The sequence below is a fragment of the Salvelinus sp. IW2-2015 genome, linkage group LG26 (genome assembly GCF_002910315.2).
Source record: "Salvelinus sp. IW2-2015 linkage group LG26, ASM291031v2, whole genome shotgun sequence".
Lineage (NCBI taxonomy): Eukaryota > Metazoa > Chordata > Actinopteri > Salmoniformes > Salmonidae > Salvelinus > Salvelinus sp. IW2-2015.
The window spans coordinates 30,235,836-30,249,179 of record NC_036866.1 but is presented as its reverse complement, the minus strand read 5'-3'; the positions used below and the strand labels follow the sequence as shown (position 1 = coordinate 30,249,179).

Sequence of the window (13,344 nt, the reverse complement as noted above, 5' to 3'; positions counted from 1 at the left end):
AAAATGGTTGCATTTTAGACCAAAGGCCACCTGTCCATTAATAACGATAATAAAATAGCAACAGTTGTAAGACATAGTATTGGTCCGAAAATGTGGAATTCATGATAAGGAACAATAATCACATCTGAAAGGATCCTACTAGCCCTTTTCCCGAAGCAGTCCCCACTTGACACCTCCATCTGCCAGTCCCAGCCCTCCCTCCCCTGCACACTCTCTCCTCTCTCATCAGCCTCTGTTATGAGTACCTCTGGACCTTAGCACACTCCTTACAGTCCCCCGACAGGCCTCCAGAACCCAACCAGCATACTGCATTCTCCACAACCCCTCTGGACTTTCTATCCCTACTCTCTGCACACTTACCCAGCCCCCGCATCCAATCCCAGGTCCATGGGAAACCCTTTTGAAGCCTTGTTTATTTATGACTTCTGGTCAGTCCCCAACTTCAGTATATTTTTTAAAAGCTGGTCCCCTCAACCTTAGCCCCAACAGCACATTCCCTACTTTCTCTACACTCCCTACTTTCTCTCCTGACTCCTCACAACACCAGCAGGCGCAGTATTCAGTTGTCCCTGACCACCACCCTCCCTAACAAACTCTCTCCTCATCAGCCTCCGCAGCCCAGAGCAGGAAATGCTATCGAGGCTGTTCACGTCCGGCCGGCCCTTGGCTGTTCCTCACAGGGTGGGTCACACAGTTCTCTATCTCCCCTCCCCTCTGCTCCTCTCCTCTCTTTTATCCCTTGATCCTGTATCACTCTACCTTCCCTCTCCTCTCTTATCCCTCGCTCCCTCTACAGAACATTCAGGCCATGTAACCCAGATATTTCTCCCCTCTGCTCCTCTCGCATCCTCTGCTTCCTGTATAACACTTACCCAGATGCACAATGGCTTCATCTTCCAACGACAGGCTTTTTCCAGCAGCACCTTGTCAGCCTTGCCTGGTTGCCAAATCTGTGTGCTTTGTGCTGTTATACATGCGAATGACAGAGGTTCTGGCTAAAGCAAAAATTGATCTGGCAAACAGGCTACAGTCTGTCTGTCTGCTGTGCGATTTACAGGCCGGGTGCATCCTCTTTCTCCACAGACAAAGGCCCTCAGTCAGATTTGCTGTTCCCCCTCGCCCTAGTGTTACAGATCCCTACGGCCTGCCTTAGTGGAAATAAAGCCACTGCACCTGTACTGTGTTTGTTCCTATCCCATAGCCTACCAGCAGGACCCAGGGGTCTCGGTCTTCAAAGCCTAGCTCTTAACCACATTGCGGGCCTCCAGAGCCTTCTGCTTCTGGGCCTTTCCTGATGCAGACAGCCAGGCCAGGGTGAAGCGTCACAGTGATCCCCATGGGACGACACTAGCTCTGGTTCCAATTACAGCTCTCTTTGTGGGAGGATGGGAAACCCACACACAGTGGGTCTCCTGCTTTGTCCCCTATCATAGGAATAGAGCATCTAGGTCTACCTGCCTTTTTACTGTTAGCTGCTGCTAGTAGTAGTGTTTGTAGTACTCAGAGCAGAAAATGCTTTGCTTTATTGAACAGAAAATTCCAACACATAACTACAATAGACAGAGAGACAGAGACAGAGCACTATAGTGGGACTTTCCGCTTACCCCACTGACGTTATCATACTGTTGTTAATTTTCAGCTGCACCAGCTTGGGCAAGTAGGCACCTGCAAGATGATAAGATAAAGAGAGAGAGACGTTCCTCACACGTCACAGAGGGCCGATGACTTGATTCGATTGGGTCTTAAACAACTGGCTGGCTCCCTCCCAGCCACGCCTTAACAGACCTATAATCTCCATTCATTAGCGGAGAGAGAGAGACAGAGTCTGCTGCTAGTGATTCACCCCTGTGCAGACAAACTTCCGTCATGCCTGCACAAGTTGTGCAATTGAGGTTTTCTTAAGGACATAGGTGAGCATGATGGTGCGGTTCTTTCTGTCCTTATCTGTTAAAGCAGTGAGAAGAGCAGGAGGGAGTTGTGCTCAGTGAGAGAGCTATGTATGGTACAGTACAAACCTGAGTGTGAATTTGGCATGTTCTGTTTTGTGCATGGGGTTGGAACCTAAATTATTGCCATCGTTTCGTTCTGAACAGAACCATTATTTTTTCCGTTCTACTGTTCCGACCAGCAAAATAAAGTTCTGAACCAGTTCGAACCCCCAAAAAAGTAATGGTTCCTTTTTAAACTTCTGAAATCGATTTTTCTTTGCTTGACATTAAATTACATAACTAATCGGATAGAGCAGCTTGCTATGGAGCGGGAAAGCGAGGGTGGAGGTGGAGGAGGAGCTTGACTTGAAGCGCTGGAAATCTTGCTGTTATGCATTATTTGAATTAGGCTCACAGAATTATACCTATGGAGGAGCAGCTTCTATGAAGGAACTTTGAATGTTTTTGAACTCCAGAGAGTTGGCTTAATGTTAGACCAGAGAAGCTAGCTAGATAGCTAGCTAACAAGCTTGTGTGTGCAGAGCGGCACCAGAATTAAAATAAAAACACGTCTTAGCTTTTTGTAGTTAATAAATCCAATATGAAATGTGATAACTACAGTATCCTTAACTAGTATTGAAAAGGTTAATCAATTCTTCTCTAATTAAATCTCTCTCCCTAATTTCTGAATCACGGTTGTAACGTCAGTAGGCTACAGTAGCCTATGTTTCGGAGGGGAAGGGTCAGGTAGCCTACACACACACACACACACACACACACACACACACACACACACACACACACACACACACACACACACACACACACACACACACACACTGGCAAAGATTTTCAGCTGGCAGGCAGACACTGGAATACGTTTCTGAGTGACAGTGAGGGCTTTGCGTAGGGGCTATGTTGCAATTTTTAGTGGGACTGGAAAAAATTCCCGGAACGTAAAATATCGTTATTAACCAATTCCCATTATTTGAAAATAATGTTTCTGTTCCGGAACAGATCACTTTCGTTCCCGGTTCTGATTCTGTTCCTTGAAAAACATATTTTTTCCTCAAATTCTGTTCTGTTCCCTGCACCGGTTCCAACCCCTGGTTGTGTGCATCACACAGCCACGGTATGTTTTTTGTCTGGCCTTTATCTGTGTCTGGCCTTTAACAGTAAACCATGTCTGTGTAGATTGTGATTGTCTTAATTTATCATACTATGAGTCAATACACATAATATGAACTCATCATGTGTGAGTCTGTCAACACTGTACATTTTCACACATACAGTAGGTATTGCATAATGCCCACTTCATGTTTGTTTAAAACAAGGATTCACATACAGTACTGTTCACATATACGTCATATTCAGTAAAATATACAGTACATAGTCCCCTATAATTGCAAATACTGCAACAATACAGTGAGCTCCAAAAGTATTGGGACACAACTTTTTTTGTTGTTTTGGCTCTGTACTCCAGCACTGAAATCGTAGTAGCATCCACATTAATATAGAAGTGTTTAGAAATGTATTCTATTCTTATTTACAATAAAAGTGACTCCAAAATGACACAATACATTATTTACCATTAATTTCTATTGGGAACAAAATAATCTGAACCACATCCAAAACAAACAGCAAATGCATCCAACAAAATATGTCACTGTCCCAATACATTTGGAGCTCACTGTATGTTACAAGTAACTGCCAAAATAAAGGAAATGGCAACATAAAGTGTCTTAACAGGGTGCTGGGCCACTACGAGCCAGAAGAGCTTCAATGTACCTTGGCATAGATTCTACAAGTGTCTGGAACTCTATTGGAGGGATGCGACACCATTCTTCCATGAGAAATTCCATCATTTGGTGCTTTGTTGATGGTGGCGGAAAAACACTATCTCAGGCACCATTCCAGAAACTCCCATAAATGTTCAATTGGGTTGAGATCTGGTGACTGAAAAGGACATGGCATATGGTTTACATCATTTTCATGCTCATCAAACCATTAAAAACCACTCGTGCCCTGTGGATGGGGGCATTGTCATCCTATGGGGGCAAAGCCATGGTAGCCAACATAATGGCCTGCCCAGCATTTTCATACATGACCCTAGCATGATAGATATTAATTTCTTAATTAACTCCGGAACCACACCTTCTTCTTTGGGATTGGGTTGGCGGATCGAATCCAACTTAAAGGTGCATACACCGCCCCCTACTGTACTAAAATGTGAGGCCAGTCACTACCTACCAACATTAACATTAACATTGCTCTGGCACCCCAATGGTGGAACAAACTCCCTCACGACGCCAGGTCAGCGGAGTCAATCACCACCTTCCGGAGACACCTGAAACCCCACCTCTTTAAGGAATACCTAGGATAGGATAAAGTCATCCTTCTAACCCCCCCCCCCCTTAAAAGAGTTAGATGCACTATTGTAAAGTGGTTGTTCCACTGGATATCATAAGGTGAATGCACCAATTTGTAAGTCGCTCTGGATAAGAGCGTCTGCTAAATGACTTAAATGTAAATGTAAATGTAATGTAAAATTAAATTATCTTCATTATTCCTGTTCCTGAAAGGAAAAACTTGCACCACCAACTAACCCTATACCTATATACCACTATTTCATATAAATTAAAATCAGCACCCCATTAACTCATACACCCAGGTACCTCTTTTCAGATGCCACCTACACTCATTAAAAACCCACTACCCCATTTTACTACTTTGACGGCCTGGGAGGACGGGCCACCACCCCTCAACACACCCTGTTACTCTTCTGAAGTCAAATCTCGTATACCCTTCTCTGCAGCTGCCACCACAACATCTATTCGCTGTGATTTACATTCCATTTCTGTGGTACAGTTGATAACCATTGCTACAGTATGAACGCTAAGAAGCCAACCTTACTGAAGCATAACACACTCGTTACCCTATCCCTCTGTGCTGGCACAAATCTACTACTCACTGAGATCCTCTCAGGATCCCTCACCCTTGACTCATCCCCCTCCACTTCCTTCACTGCCTCAGCATATGACACCCTCTGCACTACTCTGACTCTGGCCACTTCAACCTGCCTCTGTCGCCCCGGACACTTCACATCCCCAGCAACATGGGCACCCCTACAGTTGACACACACAACTTTATCCACCGAAATTACACAATCCTCTGTCCCATGCACTACTGCACACGTCCCACATCTTGGAATCTCCCTTCTACACACTGCTGAAACATGACCATTGCACCAGAAACAATGCGGTAGCGCCTGCTCCCTCTGATCAGAAAAAACACAAACACATATCACAAGTCCGCTACAGGTTACTTCACTGATTCAACTGCCCCCAACTCCTTTCTCACCCACCCTGAAACACAAATGGATCTGCCAATAGGCAGGGGTCCACTTTCTCCCAAAATGTCACTCCTATTGGTCCAGATTCTTCTTTATCATGTCTGACGCCATTCTTCCTCAACACGCATCTTCCCACTACACTTGGCTCTTCTCATTCTTCCTCGCTGTGCATTATCACATCTATCTGTTCACCATGCTCTTGCCGCGCCTTCATCCACTGCATTGCTTGCAGAGCACGCACTGATGGTATTTCTCCAAAACCAAACTTCTGTTCCTTAGCCCATTTTACAAGTCAGGCTAACTCTGACCTCTCCATGCTTCCTTCACCTTCTGGAACCACACCTGTGTGGAAGCACATCCTTTCAATGTACTTTGCATCCCTCATTTACTCAAGTGTTTCCATTATTTTGGCAGTTACCTGTATATTTATTAGTAATACAATACAAATACAGTATGGGCCTACACATATAGTGGACTGCGAGGGTGGTGTATGCTTCTTGGCCAGTGGTTGTCTCTCACCAAAGTTCCCCAGAGTACTCTCCCGAGTGTCCACACACATTTCTAGGGAGGTGACCCAACAGAGGTCTTCTGTTCCAGACAAGGCTTTCTGTGGAGTCAGATATAAATATGTAATGGTCTTTTTTTACATTGTTTCTCTAAGCCTACAGTATGTAACAGTGCTGGATAGGTCTCAATCTCGCAAAGGCCATAGGATACAGGTGGACAGGGGTGGTCTGCTTGTCACTGGGACGACAATCCAACCTGTGATGGGGGGAGGTTTTAGCAGGTGGAATAGTGGAGAACAATTGGAGGTTTACTCAGTAGTAGTGCAGCTATTTGGACATTGGTACAGCTATTTGGACATTCAATCATTATGGTACTATTTAATGGCAAGTTTACAAACATATATTATGATAAATAGAATTGAAACTTGTATCTCATTGTGGTAAATGGTGAAGTAAGTATAGCCATTTATAATTATAATGGCTCGACCGATAATAAAAGACGATCAGTATTTACCTGGCTAAAAGAGAAGGAATATAATATCTATTGTTTACAGGAAACTCATTCAACACTTTTAGATTAAGTTGTATGGAAAAAGGACTGGGGGGCAGGATATACTTCTCCTATTGGCAAAGAAACTAAAAAAGCAGTGATGATATCAATAATTTTGACCCGAATGTGCAAATTGTCCAAACAGATCCTCAAGGTAGATGGATTCTTTTAAATATGTTATTGGACCATAAGCAGTTCTGGATCATTAATCTATACGGTCCAAATAATGATGATCCATGCTTCTTTGAAAATATATATAATAATTTATCAAGCCTACAAGCAATACAATACTCTATTATTATGGTGTCAGATTATAATACGGTTTTAAATACCTCAATGGACGGTAAAGGAAATCACACTACAAACTATCACCCTTATGCACTTAAGGAAATCACGAATATCATGGATATATTGGAACTAGTGGATATATGGAGGCTTAAATATCCTGAACTAGTGAGATATACATGGCGGAGGCTCAATCAAGCTAGTTGTCTTGACTATTTTCTTATGTCATTCTGCGATGGCACCAAAATAATGTTGTCGGACCATCAAATAATTGGCATATACATTACTCTTACAGAATTTTCACTGGGGAGCGAGGATATTGGAAATTGAATCAAGAATGTATAACTTGTTTTTTATGACATAGGTACAGCAGATCCCCTTATTGTGTGGGACACTTTTAAATGTGCCTTTAGAGGCCATGCAATTAAATACTCATCTTTAAAACAAAAGCAACTTAGGTCAAAATAATTTATATTAACAAAGGAAATAGAGGGACTATGTCACGACTTCCGCCGAAGTCGGTCCCTCTCCTTGTTCAGGCGGCGTTCGGCGGTCGACGTCACCGGTCTTCTAGCCATCGCCGCTCCACCTTTCATTTTCCATTTGTTTTGTCTTGTTTTCCCGCACACCTGGTTCACATTCCCTCATCAGACTAAATGTATATTACCCTCTGTTTCCCCCATGTCTGTGTGTGGAATTGTTCTTTGTGTAGGGTGTTACGCTACAGGCTGGCTTGCGCTAGGTTTGTTTCAAACCTAGGTTTGTTTGTTTTGTTTAATCCGGTTCATGTTACCGTGGTTGTGCTTTGTGCTGCCTCGCCTGTGCCTTTGGGCCAGGGTGTATATTAAAGTTCTCCTGTTCTCACCCATCTCTGCTCTCCTGCGCCTGACTTCCCGGCAACCAGTCACTCACCCCGTTACAGAATTCCACACCACCAATGGAGTCAGCAGGAGCGGATGGCCCCATTGTGGGGGTAGAGGAGCGCATCTGGGAGCACGCGGCGATGCTTCACCATCTCGGCGCTGTCATGGACCGCGTCGTCCAGACTATGGACCGCTGGGAGAGACAGGGAGTCCCTCCAGCGCCCCCACCAGCACAACAGGGGTCTCCACTACTCGCCTCCCCTGTACCCGGTCCCAGTGGGATTCGTCTCGCCCTTCCCAGGGAGTTTGATGGGACGGCGGCACGCTGCCAGGGGTTCCTGCTGCAGCTGGACCTGTATCTGGGTACCGTCCACCCGGCTCCTTCGGGATGTGAGAGGGTGTGTCCCCTCGTCTCGTGCCTCTCGGGGAAAGCCCTGGAGTGGGCTGACGCCGTGTGGGTAGAAGGAGATGCGGCGCTGGACCACTTCGAACGTCTCTTCCACCTGAGGCAGGGGACAAGGAGCGCCCAGGAGTTCGCCCTGGACTTCCGGACCCTGGCCACCGGAGCGGGATGGAACGACATGGCCCTGATCAACCACTATCGCTGCAGCTTGCGCGAGGATGTCCGTCGGGAGTTGGCCTGCAGGGACACCACCCTCACCTTTGACCAGCTGGTGGACCTGTCCATCCGGCTGGATAACCTGCTGGTCACCAGCGGACGTTCAGACGCGGCTCTGTCAGTTCCATCTCCCAGCACCACCGCTCCGGTGCCTATGGAGCTGGAGGGTGCTGCGCTCAGGGAAGCCGGAGGGGGGGCCTTCACGTGCTCCATCTGTGGCCGCAAAGGTCACACTGCCGGTCGGTGTCGGGTTGGTTCCTCTGGGGGTCGAGGCAGCAGGCAGAGCGCTCTGGCGTCATCCCAGGTGAGCTTGCACCATTCTCACCCAGAGCCCTCTGTTGCCCACCTGTTTTTGCAAGCCAGCTTTCCTGAGTTTTCCCCGCATTACCAGCATAAGGCGCTCGTCAATTCAGGCGCGGCTGGGAATTTTATCGACAGAGCATTCGGCCATAGTTTAGGGATCCCCCTTGTTCCAGTGGGTAGGCCCTTTCCAGTTCACGCGTTGGACAGTCGACCATTAGGGTCCGGCTTTATCAGGGAGGCCACCACTCCTTTGGTCATGGTGACGCAGGGGGGTCACAGGGAGAGAATCAGTCTCTTCCTCACTGACTCTCCTGCGTTTCCCATGGGGCTAGGCCTTCCCTGGTTAGCCTGTCATGACCCCACTGTTTCATGGCAACGGAGGGCTCTCACGGGGTGGTCGCGAGAGTGCTCGGGGAGGTGTTTGGGGGTTTCCATTGGTGCTACTACGGTGGAAAGTCCAGACCAGGTCTCCACCATGCGCATTCCCCCCGAATATTCCGATTTGGCTCTCGCCTTCTCTGAGAAGAAGGCGACTCAATTACCACCACATCGTCGGGGGGATTGTGCGATAAACCTTCAGGTAGACGCCGCACTTCCCACGAGTCACGTGTATCCCCTGTCACAGGCGGAGACGGCGGCTATGGAGACATATGTCTCCGAATCTCTGCGTCAGGGGTACTTTCGGTCCTCCACTTCACCCGCCTCCTCGAGTTTCTTTTTTGTGAAGAAGGAGGGAGGTCTGCGCCCGTGTATTGACTATCGAGCCCTTAACCAGATCACTGTGAAGTACAGTTACCCGCTACCTCTCATAGCCACAGCGATTGAGTCAATGCACGGGGCACGCTTCTTCACTAAACTAGATCTCAGGAGCGCTTACAACCTGGTGCGTATCCGGGAGGGAGACGAGTGGAAGACAGCGTTCAGTACCACCTCAGGGCATTATGAGTACCTCGTCATGCCGTATGGTTGATGAATGCTCCATCAGTCTTCCAAGCCTTTGTGGACGAGATTTTCAGGGACCTGCACGGGCAGGGTGTAGTGGTGTATATTGATGACATTCTGATATACTCCGCTGTACGCACCGAGCATGTGTCCTTGGTGCGCAGGGTGCTTGGTCGACTGTTGGAGCATGACCTGTATGTCAAGGCTGAGAAATGCCTGTTCTTCCAGCAGTCCGTCTCCTTCCTAGGATACCGCATTTCCACCTCAGGGGTGGAGATGGAGAGTGACCGCATTTCAGCCGTGCGTAATTGGCCGACTCCCACCACGGTAAAGGAGGTGCAGCGTTTTTTAGGGTTTGCCAATTACTACCGGAGGATTATCCAGGGTTTTGGTCAGGTAGCGGCTCCCATTACCTCACTGCTGAAGGGAGGCCCGGTGCATTTGCAGTGGTCGGCTGAGGCGGACAGGGCTTTTGGTCACCTAAGGGCTCTGTTTAACTCGTGCTGGCGCATCCGGATCCCTCTTTGGCGTTCACGGTGGAGGTGGACGCGTCCGAGGCTGGGATAGGAGCCGTGCCCTCTCAGCGCTCGGGTACGCCACCGATGCTCCGCCCCTGTGCCTTCTTCTCGAAGAAGCTCAGCCCGGCGGAGCGAAACTATGATGTGGGGGACCGGGAGCTGTTGGCTGTGGTGAAGGCGTTGGCGTGGAGACATTGGCTTGAGGGGGCTCAACACCCTTTTCTCATCTGGACTGACCACCACAACCTGGAGTACATCCGGGCAGCAAGGAGCCTGAATCCTCGTCAGGCAAGGTGGGCCATGTTTTTTACCTGTTTTGTTTTCACCCTTTCTTTCAGACCAGGTTCCCAGAATGTTAAGGCAGACGCACTGTCCCAGCTGTATGACACAGAGGAGCGGCCCATGGATCCTACCCCCATATTCCTGGCCTCCTGCCTCTTGGAGCTGGACGCGGACATTGAGCGGGCGTTACGTGCAGAGCCCGCCCTCTTCCAGTGTCCCGCTGGGCTTCTGTACGTTCCATCTGCTGTCCGTGACTGGTTGATCTATTGGGCCCACACATCACCCTCCTCTGGTCATCCAGGCATCGGTCGGACGGTGTACTGTCTGAGTGGGAAGTACTGGTGGCCCACCTTGGCAAAGGACGTGAGGGTTTATGTTTCCTCCTGCTCGGTGTGCGCCCAGTGTCAGGCTCCGAGACACCTGCCCAGAGGTAAGCTACACCCCTTACCCGTTTCACAACGGCCTTGATCGCATTTCGGTCGATTTCCTCACCAATCTTCCTCCCTCACAGGGTAACACCACGATCCTGGTCGTTGTGGACCGTTTTTCCAAGTCCTGCCGTCTCCTCCCTCTGCCCGGTCTCCCTACGGCCCTACAGACTGCGGAGGCCTTGTTTACACACGTCTTCCAGCACTACTGGGTGCCTGAGGATATAGTGTCTGATCGGGGTCCCCAGTTCATTTTGAGGGTCTGGAGGGCATTCATGGAACATCTGGGGGTCTCGATCAGCCTTACCTCGGGTTTTCACCCCGAGAGTAATGGGCAGGTGGAGAGAGTGAACCAGGATGTGGGTAGGTTTCTGCGGTCTTATTGTCAGGAGCGGCCGGGGGAGTGGGCGGCGTTCGTGCCCTGGGCCGAGATGGCTCAGAACTCGCTCTGCCACTCCTCCACTAACCTCTCGCCCTTCCAGTGCGTACTAGGGTACCAGCCGGTTCTGGAGCCTTAGCATCAGAGTCAGACCGAGGCTCCTGCGGTGGACGACTGGTTCAGGCGCGCGGAGGAGACCTGGGACGCCGCCCATGTTCACCTCCAGCGGGCCGTGCTGCGCCAGAAGGCCAGCGCAGACCGTCACCGCAGTGAGGCCCCGGTGTTCGCACCGGGGGACCGGGTCTGGCTCTCGACCCGAAACCTGCCCCTCCGCCTGCCCTGCCGGAAGCTGGGGCCGRGGTTTGTGGGGCCATTTAAAGTCCTGAGGAGACTGAACGAGGTTAGTTACCGGTTACAGCTTCCCCCCGATTACCGTATTAACCCCTTGTTCCATGTGTCTCTCCTCAGGCCGGTGGTGGCTGGCCCGCTCCAGGAGTCTGAGGTGCGGGAGGTTCCTCCGCCCCCTTTGGACATCGAGGGGGCCCCGGCGTACTCCGTTCGCTCCATACTGGATTCGAGGCGAGGGGCCTTCAGTACCTTGTGGACTGGGAGGGGTATGGTCCGGAGGAGAGATGCTGGGTCCCGGTGGAGGACGTTTTGGACCCTTCTATGCTGCGGGAGTTCCACCGTCTTCGTCCGGATCGCCCTGCACCTCGCCCCCGAGGCCGGTGTTGGCGCGCTGCTGGAGCAAGGGGGGGGTACTGTCACGACTTCCGCCGAAGTCGGTCCCTCTCCTTGTTCGGGCGGCGTTCGAAGTCACCGGTCTTCTAGCCATCGCCACTCCACCTTTCATTTTCCATTTATTTTGTCTTGTTTTCCCACACACCTGGTTCACATTCCCTCATCAGACTAAATGTATATTACCCTCTCTTTCCCCCATGTCTGTGTGTGGAATTGTTCTTTGTGTAGGGTGTTACGCTACAGGCTGGCTTGCGCTAGGTTTGTTACAAACCTAGGTTTGTTTGTTTTGTTTAATCCGGTTCATGTTACCGTGGTTGTGCTTTGTGCTGCCTCGCCTGTGCCTTTGGGCCAGGGTGTATATTAAAGTTCTCCTGTTATCACCCATCTCTGCTCTCCTGTGCCTGACTTCACGGCAACCAGTCACTCACCCCGTTACAGACTAACAGTAGAGATGGATAGCAATACAAAACTGTACCATAGAGGCACAGAATGTTAGAGGAAAAACATAAAGAAATGGAGGAACTTATTCAAGAAAAATCAAGTGTATTATATTATAAAAAATAAAGCAAACTGGATGGAATATGGGGAAAATGCACCAAATTCTTCTTTAATCTTCAACATAGAAATGCTACCAAAAATAATTTACTGAAACTTGTTACAAATGAGTGACCCAAGATTCAACAAACAATATTTTGAAAGAGGAAGCAAAGTACTTAAAGCATATGTTTGTTTCAGTCTCCTCCATCTCCACTAACTGAAGTTAATTGTAAGGATTTATTTCTATTAATAATGTAAAATTAACAGCTGTACAGAAAGACTCGTGTGAAGGCCAAATTACAGAGGAGGAACTTCTTGATGCAATTAAACTCTTTAAGTCAAGGGAAAACTCCAGGGCTGTATGCAATAACAGTTGAGGTATACCAAACCTTTTTTATGTACTCAGAGGACCATTATTAGCATTGAACCATTCCTATTAAAATGATAGATTAACAGATACTCAACATGAAGGTCTGATTTCATTATTACTGAAACAGGATCCAAGTGGTAAATATAAAGATCCAGTCCATTTTAAAAATCGGAGGCCCCTTACAATTCAGTGTTGTGATGCAAAAATTCTAGCAAAATGCATAGCACATAGAATTAAAAAGGTATTGCTGGATATTATTCATCCTAATCAGTCAGGTGTTTTACATGGACGATACATTGGAGATAATATAAGACAAGTACTGGAAACAATAGAACGCTATAAAAAATCTGGGAAACCAGGCCTGGTATTCATAGCTGACTTTGAAAAGGCTTTTGATAAAGTACGCCTGGAATTGATATATACAGTGTATTCACAACCCTTGAAGTTTTCCACATTTTGTTACGTTACAGCCTTATTCTAAAATTGATTAAATCGTTTTTTTTTTCTCTCATCAATCCCTTTATAATGAAGATCTGTGAAGTTATTTGGCTATATATAAAACCTGCTCCAGAGTGGTCAGGACTTCAGAATGGGGCAAAGCTTGTGGAAAAATTCAAGGGTTGTGAATACACTGTATATATCAATTTCAGGCGTACTTAATTTTTTTTGCTGAGTGTATTAGGGCCCAGACAGGGGATGCTGAAGTGGTTTGTTCAGTCGAGTATCTCGATAGGAGGAATA

The 13,344-nt window shown here is 48.1% G+C and overlaps 1 pseudogene; it reads right to left on the bottom strand.

Moving 5' to 3' along the window:
• LOC111952314 (leucine-rich repeat-containing protein 56-like) overlaps window positions 1-13,344 on the bottom strand; it is a 30,949-nt pseudogene that overhangs the window by 13,802 nt on the left and 3,803 nt on the right.